Below are 14,605 nucleotides of genomic sequence, written 5' to 3' on the forward strand. Positions count from 1 at the left end.
GCATGTTCCAGGCCCAGCCAGCTGCCTCTCACTTCTTGGGGACCCTGAGGCCACAAATGGGGTGCTCAACCCTTTGCCTTCATCCCCCTAAGTCAGCTCAGAATTAGGTTGCTGTCACCAGATGGTAGTGAGGGAAGTCAGCCACCCTCCCTCCTGGATGGAGTTACTTCTCGCTTACTAGGTGGGTCACTCTCCATCTTCTTCCACAGGGTTACCTGTCCCAGGGCACACACATGCACACTTACTCACACGTTTGCAGCTTTTAGTAGAACCATTGGCACACTGATACTTGGAATCTGAGAGAACGCTGTTCTAGGGAAACCATCACCCTCCTTGGACCTATTGAAAGGAGCAGGGTCCCTTGATTCATGGTCATAGAGCTCAGGGTGTGCCCTGTGTGGTGTGTTCGAGGCATATTTACGAGCATTCTCCTGTTCCATCTCTCAGAAGCCCTAACAGGAGGCAGAGACACAGCCAGGGTCACCATCTCCCCTCGACAGCTGAGGAAGTTGAGGCAAAAGGCACGTGGTTTACTCAGAGTCCTTCCTAGTGTAGTCTGGGCTCCCTCAGGGCTCCTGTTCAGTGCTGGCTTCCCCTGACGTAGGGTCTTCCCACCATAGCTCCAGCCTCCCAGGAGTGACTGTATCTTGGAGGCTGCTCTGCCCCAGACCTGGGGATGGGGGGGGGGGGGAGGGAGAGACAGCTCCTGGGAGCTGCCAAGGTACTGGCCATCTCTGAGTCACAAGTGCAGAACTAAGATATTTGATTTCTCCACCAGCAAAAGAAGCACAGGCCTAGCCTCTCTGCAGCCCTGTGGGAGGCAGGCCAAAAGCTAGTCCCGGACAATGTGTTTTGGTAAAAGATTTGGGGCACTTGCAAAGGGGTCATGAGCACCAAAAAGCCCTACAATCTGAGAACTAAGTTCCATGTGGGGATGGTCAGCCCAACAGTCTCCTCTGCAGCAGCCTGGAGAGCAGCCAGGAAGGCGGGTCTTGGTATGAAGACAAACCTATTCCAGCAGTCAGTGACTGTACCGACCTGGGTGGTGATTACCAGTTCCTGGAGATCCCCAACGCTGGGCGCAGGGCGTGGTGGCAGAGGCAGGAGGATCTCTGGGCGTTCAAGACCACCCTGGTCTACAAAGTGAGTCCAGGTAGCCAGGGTTGTTACACAGAGAAACTCTGTCTCAAAAACCAAAAACAAAAAGGAAACAAAACAAAGCACTGGCTACTCTTGCAGAGGACCCAAGTTTGGTTCTCAGAACGCACTTGGTGGCTCACAACCACCTGTACCTCCATTTTTAGCAGATATGACGCCCTCTTCTGGCCTCTGCATGGTGCAATGTGCGTGCACATATGCAGCCAAACACTTATAAACTGAAAATAAATCTTTAAAAAGAAAAATCCATCTCTCTCTCTCTCTCTCTCTCTCTCTCTCTCTCTCTCTCTCTCTCTCTCTCTCTCCCTACACACACACACACACACACACACACACACACACACACACACGTTTTACATGGGCTAATTTTCCATTCCTATAGTGTTTCCTCTCATTAAACTAATAATTTTCTCTGTATACAGAACATTCATAGTAGTCTTAGCACTTTTTTAAAAATTCAATGACTTTTCTTTTTCTTATCAATTTAATTATTTCAACACATTGTTCAAGTTAATTAACTTTTCAGAGTTGATTTAATTTTGTAGTCACAGAGGATTTTTAAGCTCAAGAAAAGTGTTTTTTAAAGTCAATAACACAAAATGAGTGTGTTTGTCTGATCTGTAAAAAAAGAAAAAAAAAGATATATCTGCATTTTCCAATCAGTGCGCCAGCCACCACCCACATGTCGATCTCTTAATGTTTTGTGTACCTCTTTTTGTTGACTTTTTAAAAATATAAGTGAATGTATGCGATTAATACAAAAGTGTATCTTTTTTCCTCTGACATCATGAATATGTTGCAATACTATTGAAATCCGCACTGTAATTTCAAAGGCTCCTTAGCATTCATTTTCATATTCTGTGAGTTGTTTAGGCAACCCTCACTCGCCAACGTTTAGCACATTCTGCTTCTTCCTTATCACTGGGGCACAGAGACAAACAAGTCTGGGTGAACCTTTGACCCCAGTGTGTCTATTTTCTCCAGACAGCTTCTTAAAATGGAGGCTCCTGGGTGAAAAGGGCCCAGGCTTGCATTTTGGAGTTTCTCGATACCAGTTGCTAAATAGCCTTCCAAAAAGGATGGAAGAGCATAGTAGCCACCATGGTGGCTGCACGTGTCTCTGCTGGGCAAGAGCTTCGAGAGGCCTTGCTGGTTTCTCTGCTTCTTTTGGTGAGCTGAGAACCCTTCCCCACTGTTTCAAGTGTGTTGATGGTCTGTCCCCACACCCTCTGTGAGCCTGGTGTCATCGGCTTGCCTGACCGTAACTTGCTCACCCGTTACTAGGCATATTTTCATCTGTTGTATCACTTAAATTTATATTTATTTAATTTTTGTGCTTGTGTGTGAGAGTGTATGTGAGTGCTCCATGCATGTGTGGGTGCTGGGAATCAAACCTTCATCCTCCGCAAGAGCAGCAAGTGCTCTTAGCCACAGAGCCATCTCCAGAGGCCCTGCATGCTACGTCTTTGACAAACGTTCTCTGTCATTCACCCTTTGCCTCTTACTTTGGCTTATGATGTTTTTGGTGAATGGACAGTAGCTTATCGATCTTTTTCTCTGAAGTGAGCCAAACAGCAAAGATCAACATAAAAGCCGCAAATCAAAGCTTCAGATAAAAAACATAGAGTGCAGGAAGGTGCAGGTAAACGTTTTATTCTGGTTTGTCTGGGAGGCATTTGGGAATCCAACTGCACCTATGGCTCCTTGTGGGGTTTTCTTCTCAAGTAACTTTAAGATTTTTAATCCGGCAGAAGGATTCTTCACTTTTACATTGATGTGATAAGCTTTGCATGGATTGTGTCCTGCTGTGTGCTGAGGCTGTCTTGTAAGCGCAGGAAGTGTCTGGATTTCTTTCCCATTGCTGTGATAGAGCACCTGGCAACTTAAGGGAGAAAGGTCTTGTTCTGACTTAGATCTGGAGGGAGATAGCATCACGTCTGGGAGGTTAGACCGCAGGCAGGGAAGGCACAGTGGCAGGGGTAGCAAGCTGACTGGTCACATCACATCGCACTCCAGAAGCAAAGGGGAGTGGGGCCCACCCCTGGTAACACACCTCCTCCAGGGAGGCTCCACAACCCTGCCAAACAGTGCTGCTAGCTAGGGACAAAGTGCCCAAACACCTGTGCCTAAGGGACATTACACCTTCCAACCATGGTAAGTGTCTCCACTCTCAAAATCTACTCCTGAGAGTTCCCTTTTCCCTGATTCTCAGGAGGAATGGTCCAGTTCTGTGCTGCTGTCAACATTTTGCTAGGTGGGTGCTGGGAATTGAACCCAGGTCCTTTGGAAAAGGGCCAGCAGCCTTAACCACTGAGCCATCTCTCCAGCCCTCTGCCAACATTTTGCAAGACTGGCTTTTATGTTTAATATATAAAAATGACAAAAAGATAATAAGATGTCAGATAACAAGATATTAGATTATATGAGGAGTTTATTAAATGAGCGTGGGCAGAGAAGGAAAGGGGGAGGGGTACCCCAGAAAGAGGGGGGGGAGAGAAAGTGAAAGTAAGAGGGGGGATAGAGACTGAGACAGACAGAGGAAGAGAGGGGAAGAGTAAGAGAGAGAGGAGAGAAGAGCCAGGAGGAGGGTCTGTCTTTTTATGTAGCCCTGGGCGGGGCCACGCCCCCATGGCAGGTAGGCAATGACATCACAGGTAGGCAATGACATCACAGGTAGGCAGTGACATCACAGGTAGGCAGGCTGAAGGAGAATGCTAACTGTTGGGTGTGCGTGCTTCCCAGGGCTCTAGCCTGGGTGTGGCATCCCTCCATCCACTTCCCTCACTCTCAACACCCCTACCGCCTGACTGGGAGCTGCCACCTTTTTCCTAACAGATCTGTTTCTATTTTGGCTGTGCTGGGAGGATGACCCAAGGGCCTTATAACATACTAAGCAAGCAGCTGCCTGTCTGCCATTGACCTGCACTCCCAAACCACTGCGCAAGTCTTGTGTTCGTCCCATCCCTTCACCGTCAGCCTTAGATCAACCGCCTCCCAGGGGCCTGTGTGAGGCGAGATCTCAAAATCCACCATTACATGGCTGAGCAGTCACCTACTTTGCCTCAGCTCCTATGGCTCAGGGGCTATTTCCTCAGTCTGTATTTTGCTTATCATTTGACAGTGCTGGGGATCGAACTCAGCCAGCCAGGCTACCCTGAGCTACGTGCTCAGCCCCTAAGTGTGAGCCTTTGGTCTTTCTTTTCTTTCCAGGTTTTGCTGTTTGCTCTATGACCCCAAATCTTTATCAAAGCAAAGAAAAAGCTACTGTTTCTTTTTTCAATTATTCTTATTTTTTTTCTCTTTGAGAGGAAAAATGATAATTTCCAGCTCTTAAATGTCAGGTCTAAAGTTTTTTTTTTTTAAAGATTTATTTTTGTAGGGAAGTTAAAAAAAAATCTGTATTCAGTTTGCTTAATGGTCACAGGATGAGCAACCATTAAGGAGGTTGGATTTGTAAAGTCTCCTTAAAAAGCAAGCTCTGTGTGCCGGGGAGGATCAGGATCGTCAGGGGATTTTACCAAACCCCAAGCAGTCCTGAAGGAAGCTTTGATATTTGTAAGATGCTCTCTCTGGATGGGTTTGAGGCGTAATCCTCTTTACTTTTACCGCTGTAGCCTAAACTGCACTCCCACTTTGTGTATCTATATACTTTTGTCTTCAATATTGAACTTTAGAATATTCCGGGCTCGTGTGCTCCTTAAATAGTTACAGTATTCACTTTGTATTCAGCTGTATTCTTACCAGCAGCTGTGTTTCAGCTCACTTTCCTATTGTTCTCCTTGAATGGTATCTCCGCCCCCTCCCCCCCTCCCCCCTCCCCTTCTTCCTCCCCCCTTCCCCCTCCCCCTCCCCCTCTCCCCCCTTTCCCCTCCCCCTTCCCCACCCCCACCTCCTGGGGCTTTGTGGATGGACTTGAGGCATGAAAAGGGACATGGAGGGTCCTCTGGGCCTCTTGCCTGTGAGAGTAGCACGGCATCAGACCCAACAACAGCACAATGAAATCGAGACAGTAAAGCATGTCGCTGTGGGTGGGATTCCTCACAATCCCAGCACAGGAGAGGCAGAGGCGGGAGGATGGAGAGCTGAAGGCTTGTGATACCTGGCAGGTTCAAGGACAGCCTAAGATGACAAATCTGATTTTGCCGAATACGGAAGAGAGGAGACTGTAGGAAGACTTCCTGAACTTTTTCTTATACGTTCATTCAGTGGTTGGTGTCGTCTGTGGATGTGTGTGCCATGGAGCACGTGCAGGGGTCAGAGGACAACTTGTGGGGTGGGGGGGTCAGCTCAGCTCAGCTCTCTCCTTCCACCATGCAGTTCCCAGGGGTCACAGAGTCAGGGTGATGGACTTGTCATCTGTACCCACCGAGCCATCACTCTCACACGGTCATGTTGACCCGTGAGGGTCCCTGTGTGGCAGGAGCGGGGTCAGGAGGATCCTTGCTCTGTTCTCTCAGCCATCACAGAGCGAGGCAGCAGCTGGAAGCTTGGAGCGCCACAGCAGCTTTGTTCCAGGGCAGCAGAAGTCTGGTGCATCCCAGGGCAGTGCCTTCAGATCAGAACACAGGTCCACCTCACCCAGGAAATGTTCTCCCGCAGCCTGGGGGAGTTGAACTCATGCAGCTGGGGCCAGGTCACGTGACTGCACGGACCCCAGAGCAGGCCTCCTGAGACAACTCCTGAAGCCACGGGAAGGCTTCCCAGAGTAGGCCTCCTGAGACAACTCCTGAAGCCACGGGAAGGCTTCTTCTGTGTGTCTTTGTAAAACATCCTCTCTCTTGCCCTTTACTGGAAAACAGGAACCAAGGGTTTATCTCTGTCTATTATTTCCTGCTGAGCAGCATGGGTCCTCAGCTCCATCCACAGCCAAGACAGGGAGTCTGAAAGGCCAATGGAGAAGCTGCTGTTTCTCCCTAGAGCTGGGCCTGGCACCTCCCAGAGCAGCAAGCTAGACCCTGAAGAAGCAGTGTTTTTCTACTTAAAAATGTTTGTGTGTGCATGTGTGTGTGTGCGTGTGTGTGTGCATGCGTGCCTGTTTGTATGCATATAAACATGTGGACATGCACATAGACATTAGCTGTTGGTATCAGGTTTTTTAAAAAGATGTATGTATAAGGTTATCTGCCCACACGTATGTCTGTGCACCACATGCATACAGGTGCCCACAGAGGCCAAAAGAGGGTGCTGGATCCCTTGGAGCTGGATGGTCTTAAGCCATCATGTGGGCGCTGGAACTAACCCTGAGTCTTCCGCAAGAGCAACGACTTTCTTAACCTCTGAGCTGTCTCCATCTCCTCTCTACCTTTTCCACCTTTTGGGGGTGGGGGTGGGGGGTGGGAGACAGGGTCTCACTGAATGCAGAGCTAGGCTAGGTGACAAGAGTGCTCTAGACCCTACTCCCAGAACACAGCTTCTGTGTGGGGACAGGGGATTGGACTCAGACTCTCGAAGTATATGGCAAACACTTTATTAACTGAGCCATCTCCCCAGCCCCCAAAATGCCTTTTCTGTCCCTGACTGCCACCTCCCTGGCATGTCACTTCCTGCCTCCAACTCTATTTATCCAGTTTTGTCTCCTTTTACCTCCCTGTGTAAAGCAGATGCTCTGCCAATGTTCTGGAGCACATCTGGGGATGGGTTTCCCGTCTTACCTAACGTTGACAGTGCACACTGCCGACTCTCACATCTGGGGATGGGTTTCCCGTCTTACCTAACGTTGACAGTGCACACTGCCAACTCTCACCTGCACTTTGTTCAGTCCTTGTTCTGTTAATGCAGCCTATGGTGAGACAGTGGCCAAAGGTTAACTGACTTTGTCATGGAATTGCACTTCCAGCTGATCAGAGAAGCCAGGAATGGAGTTATGAGGAGGCAAGACCCGTCATTTGCCAGGTCCATACTTAGACAGAACATTCTTCTGGCTCTGCCCCGTGACAGCTTGTGATGTTATGTCAACATGGCCAAGTGCCATGAGATAAGGTGAATAAATTCTACAGAGCCAGATCAGCAGGTAGTGGGCCCACCTTCCTCCCCTTCTGGAAAATAGGACATCACAAGACCCCGTGATCTTCTGATGACCACGGGAGCTCAGATGTCCAGGAGATGAGTGGTCCTCACACTTTCTTCTCTGAGGCCTGTTTATAATCTGTCACCCTGCCACAGAGCAGGGTCCTTTCTGGGCCAGGGGTAGCCATTCCCAGATAGAATATTCTAGACTGTCATGGTAGTCTGAGGAACAACATACAGATTGTATACTGCACAGTATGGAGGCAGGGATGCAATGCACACAACCAGAGATGAACTGTAGTGCAATGTCTTTTTTTTTGCAGAAAGAGTTTATGGGTGTGGAGCTTTCTCGCTTTGGGGTCAGCCTCCAAGGCATATGACTTGTGCATACCTGGACTACCAAGCCTCTTTCAGGAGGTTCTACACTCACTCTCGTGCTCTGCAGCGGCCGTCTGGACACTCCTTGCACTTGTTCAACAGAGGTCTCTCCCATCTTCATTTGCACTGGGCTCCATCACCTCACGTACCATACTGAGTTTTGTATGCCCACGCTGCCCGGTCTTTCCTCCCCGTCTTAGGTGTTATTTATTTTGCTTTTTCTGTAACCAGCACTCTACATAGACAGTTTATGAAGGGTTTGTTTTGGCCGCTTCAGTCCATCACTGAGAGGAAAGGCACGGTGGGCCAGCCTTCCTCCCCGGCAGACAGAGCCACTTGCATGGTGATCAGCGAGCCTGGTACACCTGCAGCCGACTTCCGCCAGCTAGGTCCCCACCTCTCAGCATCCCCAAGGAGCAACACCCACCGGAGACCGTGCTCTCAAGACACAAACCTGCAGTGGACCGTCACGCAGAAAACACAACATGGGGGTCTAGGCTCAAATCCTCTTCCTTGAAAAGGGTTTCAAACTTTTCAGACAATCACTGCTTTTGAAGGCAATGCACCACCAGGCACTCTGCCTACTGATAGCGTGTGGCCTCTGGCTCTGGAGAGCTCATCAGCTCTAGCCAGAGACCCCCGGCACCTTTGCTATATTGTGACGATGCCTATTTGACCTCTCCGCCACTATCACCGTCCACCTCTTGAGAGCATCTCAGAGTAATTTGTTTTTAAAATGGGCAGTTTCCTATTCCCCCACTTAAATAAAAAAAGGAGGGAGGGTTCCCACCTCTCTATTTGGAACACCCGTCATGCAAAATGCAAACCAAGGCAGCCTAGTATCCGCCTCTCTTGTTGGGGAACCAGCCTGCCTCCATCTTAGGCTTAGGAGCTACCTTATAGTAAAGACAAGCTAGGTTCACCTCGTTTATGATTAAATCTGTTTCTTAGCAGTTGGTTCACCCGTAACCTTAGCTACAAATGGTTCCGTGCAGCCTGTTCCAGGAAACGAGGACCATGCCTTTGTTTCAAAGAGTTGCTATGCCCATCTTCCACTTTGCCTTTGTATCAAAAGGTTATTGTAACCACCTGTTGTTATGACTACCTTATGACCGACCATGACTAGCTTATTGTGCTATGTTCTGCCTCTGTGACGCAGCCTATTTGCCTACTAAATCCTCCATTTGGAACCTCCTTACCTCTGAGCTATAAAAACCTTATCTTCCCCAGGTCTAATGCTGACTGACCTCTTGAACCCCAACATAGGGAGAAACAGCCCGTGCACATGAATAAAAATGCTAGCTTTAAGTAATTAATTCAGTCATGATGGTTTGGGTCAGTGGTCTTTCTCCTCGAGTCTGTGGGATTGACATTGTCTCAGCAGGCAGGTGCTTCTCACCTTCTGTCTCTGTCAGGAAGGAGGTTTCCTTGATTCTGTCTTCAGATAACATCTTCAAACAAGACTCCCTTCAGAATATTCCAGGAGCCACCCTTGGAAGTTAGGTGGAGGCTGCCATCAGCTGGCTCAGGAAAGGCCGTCTGCCTCCACCCGCCCACGCCAACATCTGCTCCCAGCCAACGCTGTCTGTGCTTCTGGTCCTCTCCACTCACATAAGCTTACCTTCCTCTGCAGCCGCTGCTAGGACTAAAGGAAGCCACGTGGGAAGTTTGAGGGTGGGTGGCTCGTCAATATTGCTCCTTAAAGCCGGTCGCTTACTCGCCAGCTCCCTCCGTTCCTCGGCTCTGCCAGTCACCGGGTCAGATGCAGTCTTTGCACCTCCACAGCGGAGTTGACAGAAAGCACCCAAGGGAATTCGGAGCAGCCGTCTGCTTGTCAATTGGCTGTAATCCTGCAGGACGGTGTCCACATCTTGTTCGTGCTCTTGAGTAAAGGCCGTGGCACAGACAGTGCTGTGCGCGGCTGTGCTGCCTGTTACAGTTCCCAACGCAAGCTCCGGCACTCAGTCTGAACAGACCTGTTCTACCTTGCTGTGGCGCTGGCAGTTTTGTAAGATCTTGATCAAGACTTGGCTGAACAGTGAAGCTATCCATCTTCGCCATGTCTATAATTTTCTGCCTCCTGCAACCCTTGGCACACCCACCTGACCCTGCTATTTGCCGTCTCTGAGGATAATAGCACACAGTGTTGTACAGAATGGTACCCAGGCCCTAGACATGTGCTGTAGGTCTCACTGCCCTTCGAGAAAGGGAGGCTGACAGTTCAGAAATGTGCCTGGTCCCCTACCTCTCCTTATCTACAAATACATGTTACCCCTGGGATGAAATCCAGAATTTATGAGGTCTCAAGATGGATGGTAAGAGGAGGCATCAGTGGCAGCCTTCCCCTCAGCCTGCGCTCTCCTCCATCGTCAGGGTTTCCTGTCAATCTCAGATAAGCTGATCACTCCTCGCCTGGTCATTCCAGCCATGTATGCTGTTGTCTGCTCATTCTGAGGTCACGGCTACTGTACGACGTCATATCCCAAAAGGGGTCAGTTGCCATGTGAACTTCGACCGGCTTGTTGTCAACTGTCTCCTAGTGAAGAGATGCTAACCCACCATGCAGATGGCATTGCAGAAGTGCGAGGAGAATGCAGGTCCTCACGGGCTGGAGGAGAGTCTCCTGGCCCTCAGGGGACACAGCTGCATACCGAATGGCTGCTGCACTCACACTGGGCCTGTGGCCTCCCTTGTTCTTTCCTCCTCAGTCCCCAGATATGTCTGATAGCAAAGCTGCTGGGCAGGTCAGCATTTAATGCCTGCGCTCCCTGATGACAGGCTTCTGGAACCACAGGTCAGAAAGGCACGAGGAGGAGGCAAAATGGAGGGTGGCAGCTCCTGGGTCACAGGACGGTGATTACAGATCCTACTCTACCCGTCTCTGGGCATCAAGAAAAACTGGCACCAGTCCCACGTTGGTTCAGGTGTGGAGGAAGCCTTTGAGGAGCATTGCCTCGAGCTTCTGCATGAGGGGATGGGTTCAGGGGGTCATGGATGGTTTGGGTAGAATAGCAACCTGTAGGCTGAGGACTCTGCCCCTCAGAGACTAGCACTCATGTCAAACTGGGAGCTTGCTTTTACCACAGAAAGGGATTCAGGGGAGCTCAGAGTGAGGCTGACCTGGGTAACCCATGATGTGGAAATAGAAACAAGGCAGTTCATCCTTTCCACCATGGGGGAGGGGCTCCTGTGAGAGTCTGAACCATCAACAGTATCCTATGGTATTGACAGGATTTATGGGCTCAAGTGCTTAGGGAAGCATAATTTACAATCAGGTTCGAAGACTGAACAGAGTTTAAGGATTAAATAAAAATATATGATCTGGATTATTTCATTCAAATAATTTTGTTTGTTTTCCAACATTATAGAGAATGTTGGAGCATCATCTTCAGCCTTCTGTGCCAGTAGAAAACTCAGTTTTGAGTTCGGCCAAATGAACTGATAGAAATCTGCACAGTCCCATGTCCCCTGCCTGGGGAAGGACCCTGCTAAGGGCAGGCTCCCAGGCCTCACCCACCAGCTCCAGAGTGACACCTTTGTAGGAGCAGCACTGGTCTCTGCATCAATACCAGACTGCACAAGGACGCTCGGGTGCTCCAAGAGCAAGCATCACACGCAGGCCATGCTCAGACTTCTGCTGAGGAAGCTGTGTGGAGGCTCTTTCGTCAGCTACTGAAACACTGTGATATGAAAGGGCCCCAGAGGGAGGCGGTTGTGCTCAGCTCTCTCCTGTAGCCCGTCACCTTTCCTGTTGTCCTGACTTCTTAAGCGCCTTTAACTGCCCACATGCCCTTGCACTGTCAAGCCTTGAACAGATACCTGTGAAAGACCTGTCGGACTTTAGTCAGCAGAAACCTGTTCCGCTGGTTAGTTCCGCAGAGGGAAACACCTTCTGTCACTGGTGTCTGGCACCCAAGACTCAACACCCAGTTGTTTTTGTTGCTGTAGCATCTAAGTGTGGAGGCTGTCAAACAAGCTCCTGTGAGCACTGTAAACACTACAGTAGTGTGAGGGCACTGTCTCACCTTGCCGTGACTAACTCCTGCCTCACTCTACCTCACTGGACCACAAAAGAGGCTGTTCAGCTGGCTTTTCACACCCAGCATTAAACAATGTGACAAAGTGACAAAGAATGTTGCCTTCTCGGCTGTGTCAACCAAGGGACTCTTCCCTCAAAAACATATATTAAAAGAAAAAGCAGGCCTACTTTATTCTAAATCTTCAATTACCAGGCACTTTGTGGAAACATTTTAAGCCCTCAATGAATACACAAGTCTTTAAGGATTAAATATGTGCTGTAATAAAATGTCTTATCTAAACCACTTAGAAAAAAACTGATAAGGACACTCTTAATTAGCTTAGCTCCCAGATTTAAAACTTAAGTGACCATAAAGTCAGACCATTGCCTGTAACCAGGCAAGTAAATTCAGCCAGTTCTAAATTAATATATTGTTAAAAAAAAAACTTTTAAGGAGAACTTTTAGGGAAAAAAGCATGAGAAATATGCTAGCTTACATGAGATGAAGAAAGAGATGTGTTTTTTTATTTTCTGAGCTGTCTTATGCAGCTTTGGTTGGTGTCTGTCTTCCTCATATACGCTAAGAATGATCTCAAATTCTGCTCCTCCCTGCTCTGTCTCCCAAGTGCTGGGATCATGTGCCATTGTGTCTGCTTTTATGCAGTGCTGGAGATCGAGCCCGTGTCAGGCAAGCCTTCTCCCTCTAGTGAGCTACGTCCCCAACTCAGGAAATAAATCATAATATAGAGAAAAGTGGATTCTAGTGCCAGGAACCCTTTCAACAAGTTTAAGGCAAGGAAGAGGGCATGTTAGCACATGCTTGCCATCCCAACGTCTGGGCGATAGAGGCAGAAGGATCATGAGTTTGAATCTAGCCTGGTGACACAGCAAGGTCCCAATTCAAAACAACCAAGTACTCTGTGCTTCCAAGTCAGGCAGCGTAGCTCACGTTTCAATAACTGGTGTGCACACACTGAGTCTGACCCTGGCCACACAGAAGTCAGCACAGACGGTGAAACCCTGCAGCTGCTTTCTTACCTGCTTTACAGGAACCAGGATTTCTTCTCTGTACTGCATGTGGCTCTTATTAAAACACAACGAATGCACGAGGCTCCAAGGTTTGTGTATACACACACGCACACATACACACAAGCATCCTTTTTCAAAACCAACCAGTGTTAACAAACTCAAGTGCATGTTTCTCTCCCAAAAACTGTGTCTACATATCTATGAGCATATGTGTTGTAAGCAGAACTTTAAGAAACTTTACTCACTATTCTGCATGCATGCACGTATTTCTGCGTTCCTGCGTACACATACATGGAACATTCTGCATTTTCCTAGTTTTCAAAACTTGATGTTTCCATATCAGATCTACCTCATTTGTAAGGCTATGTAATACTCCAGTGTACCCTATCAGTGCTACTGATACGGATGTGAGCTTGGTCCCCAGCTGGCTACTGTTTTGGGAGGTCGTGCAAGCATTTAATCAAGGGGCCTAGGGCGGCAGATGCAGGCCAGGGATGAGGGATGTGGGCTAGCCTAGATTCCTGCCTGAGTGCTCTGCTCCCTGGTTGGCCAGTGACAAGCTAGGAACAGGTGGCCTGCCACTCCTGCGACCCTGAATGCTGCTGTGCCTTGCCTACAGCAAAGCTGAGGTGAAAGCATTCCTCCTTCTCTCAGCCGCTTCTGTCTCTTACTTTGTCCCAGCAGCAGGGGCATCGATACAATGATCGTGCTGGGGTCGAGTCACCGTGCTCCAGACCTTTAACTTCACAGTGCTTGGAGGCTTTCACTCTTCTAATCGGGTTATTGATCCATTCAGATCGCATCTCTGTACCCAGAGAAATGGACTCAGCATTACTTTTCGCATTGTCATGCACGCTTGGACCATTTTACGTGTCTTGGCATCAATGAGATGCCTCCTCCTTCAGCACTGTTTGCACTTGCTGTTTGGCTGTTCCGGAATCAGTCACTCCTCCTCCTCTACGGCTCTTACTTCCTGTACTGGGTACAAGAGTATGCTGGGGCGCGGCGTGGCTGCGCAACCAACAGCACATGTGAATAAAGACACTTCCAAAGAGTTCCGACGTTGTGAAATGAACCTACAGTGCAGATAACAGGAGCCTCTCAAGGACCTGCATGGCCATGAGTGAAGCCGTGTGCAGTGGCCACAAAACTGGCACCACACAGAGCAGCCGTCCCTCACAGGACATTCACTGGACCATGGTCCCGTCATAACCGTTCTAACTGATGGCCCCATGCCAAAGACTCAAGAAAACACACAGCTAACCCTGCTGGAGCCAGCGCTGTCAAGTTTATTCTGTAAAATAAGGCGAAGGTACAAATAACTTAGCAAAGACCAAATACTGCTTCAACCTTTACAAAATCACATACAGCAAGGAAATTTTAACTTTTACGAAGCCTCATGATGCTTCCAATAAACCAAGTCAGTAGGAGGGTCAGTCTCACTTAGCTCTGGAGTGGACCTTCAGCTGGCAAAGGCCAGCTGTGGCTGCTGAGTGTGACACTCTGAGCACTGCCCAAGCTCTGTGCCACTCCCAAGCCTGAATCTGGCCATCCAACACACTAACCTCAAAGGAAAATCTATTTTTATTCTCAAAGTGGAAAAACGAGCACTTGTGGTCTCATGTTGGCTTCTTCTACTTAATCTAGTTCATTTAATTAGTAGGATAAAGGGTCACATTATCCTATAGGTAAGGATGCTGAAAACACAAGAGTCCACCTTTCTGGCAGTTAAGTAACTGCGATGTAATTTTATATTTTCCATATAATTAGTAGATTTAAATTTTCCTAATTAGCCACTAAAGCTGACAGCCCAAATCATCAAGCAGTGACTTGTGCTGGTCTAGTTATTTGTGCCTCTGCCTTTCTCCTGGACAGACAATGCTGGTGACAGTCCTCTCTTCCCAGCTCCCAGCGGCCACATGGAGCTTTCACGTCGTTTCAAATCTTCCCTTATTTAAAAACTGTCAGAAAGTTATAATTCATTGGTGGTTTTTGACAAACAGTTCAAACAATATT

This window comes from Acomys minous (genome assembly GCF_964271855.1).
Source record: "Acomys minous genome assembly, chromosome: 13".
Classification (NCBI taxonomy): Eukaryota; Metazoa; Chordata; class Mammalia; order Rodentia; family Muridae; genus Acomys; species Acomys minous.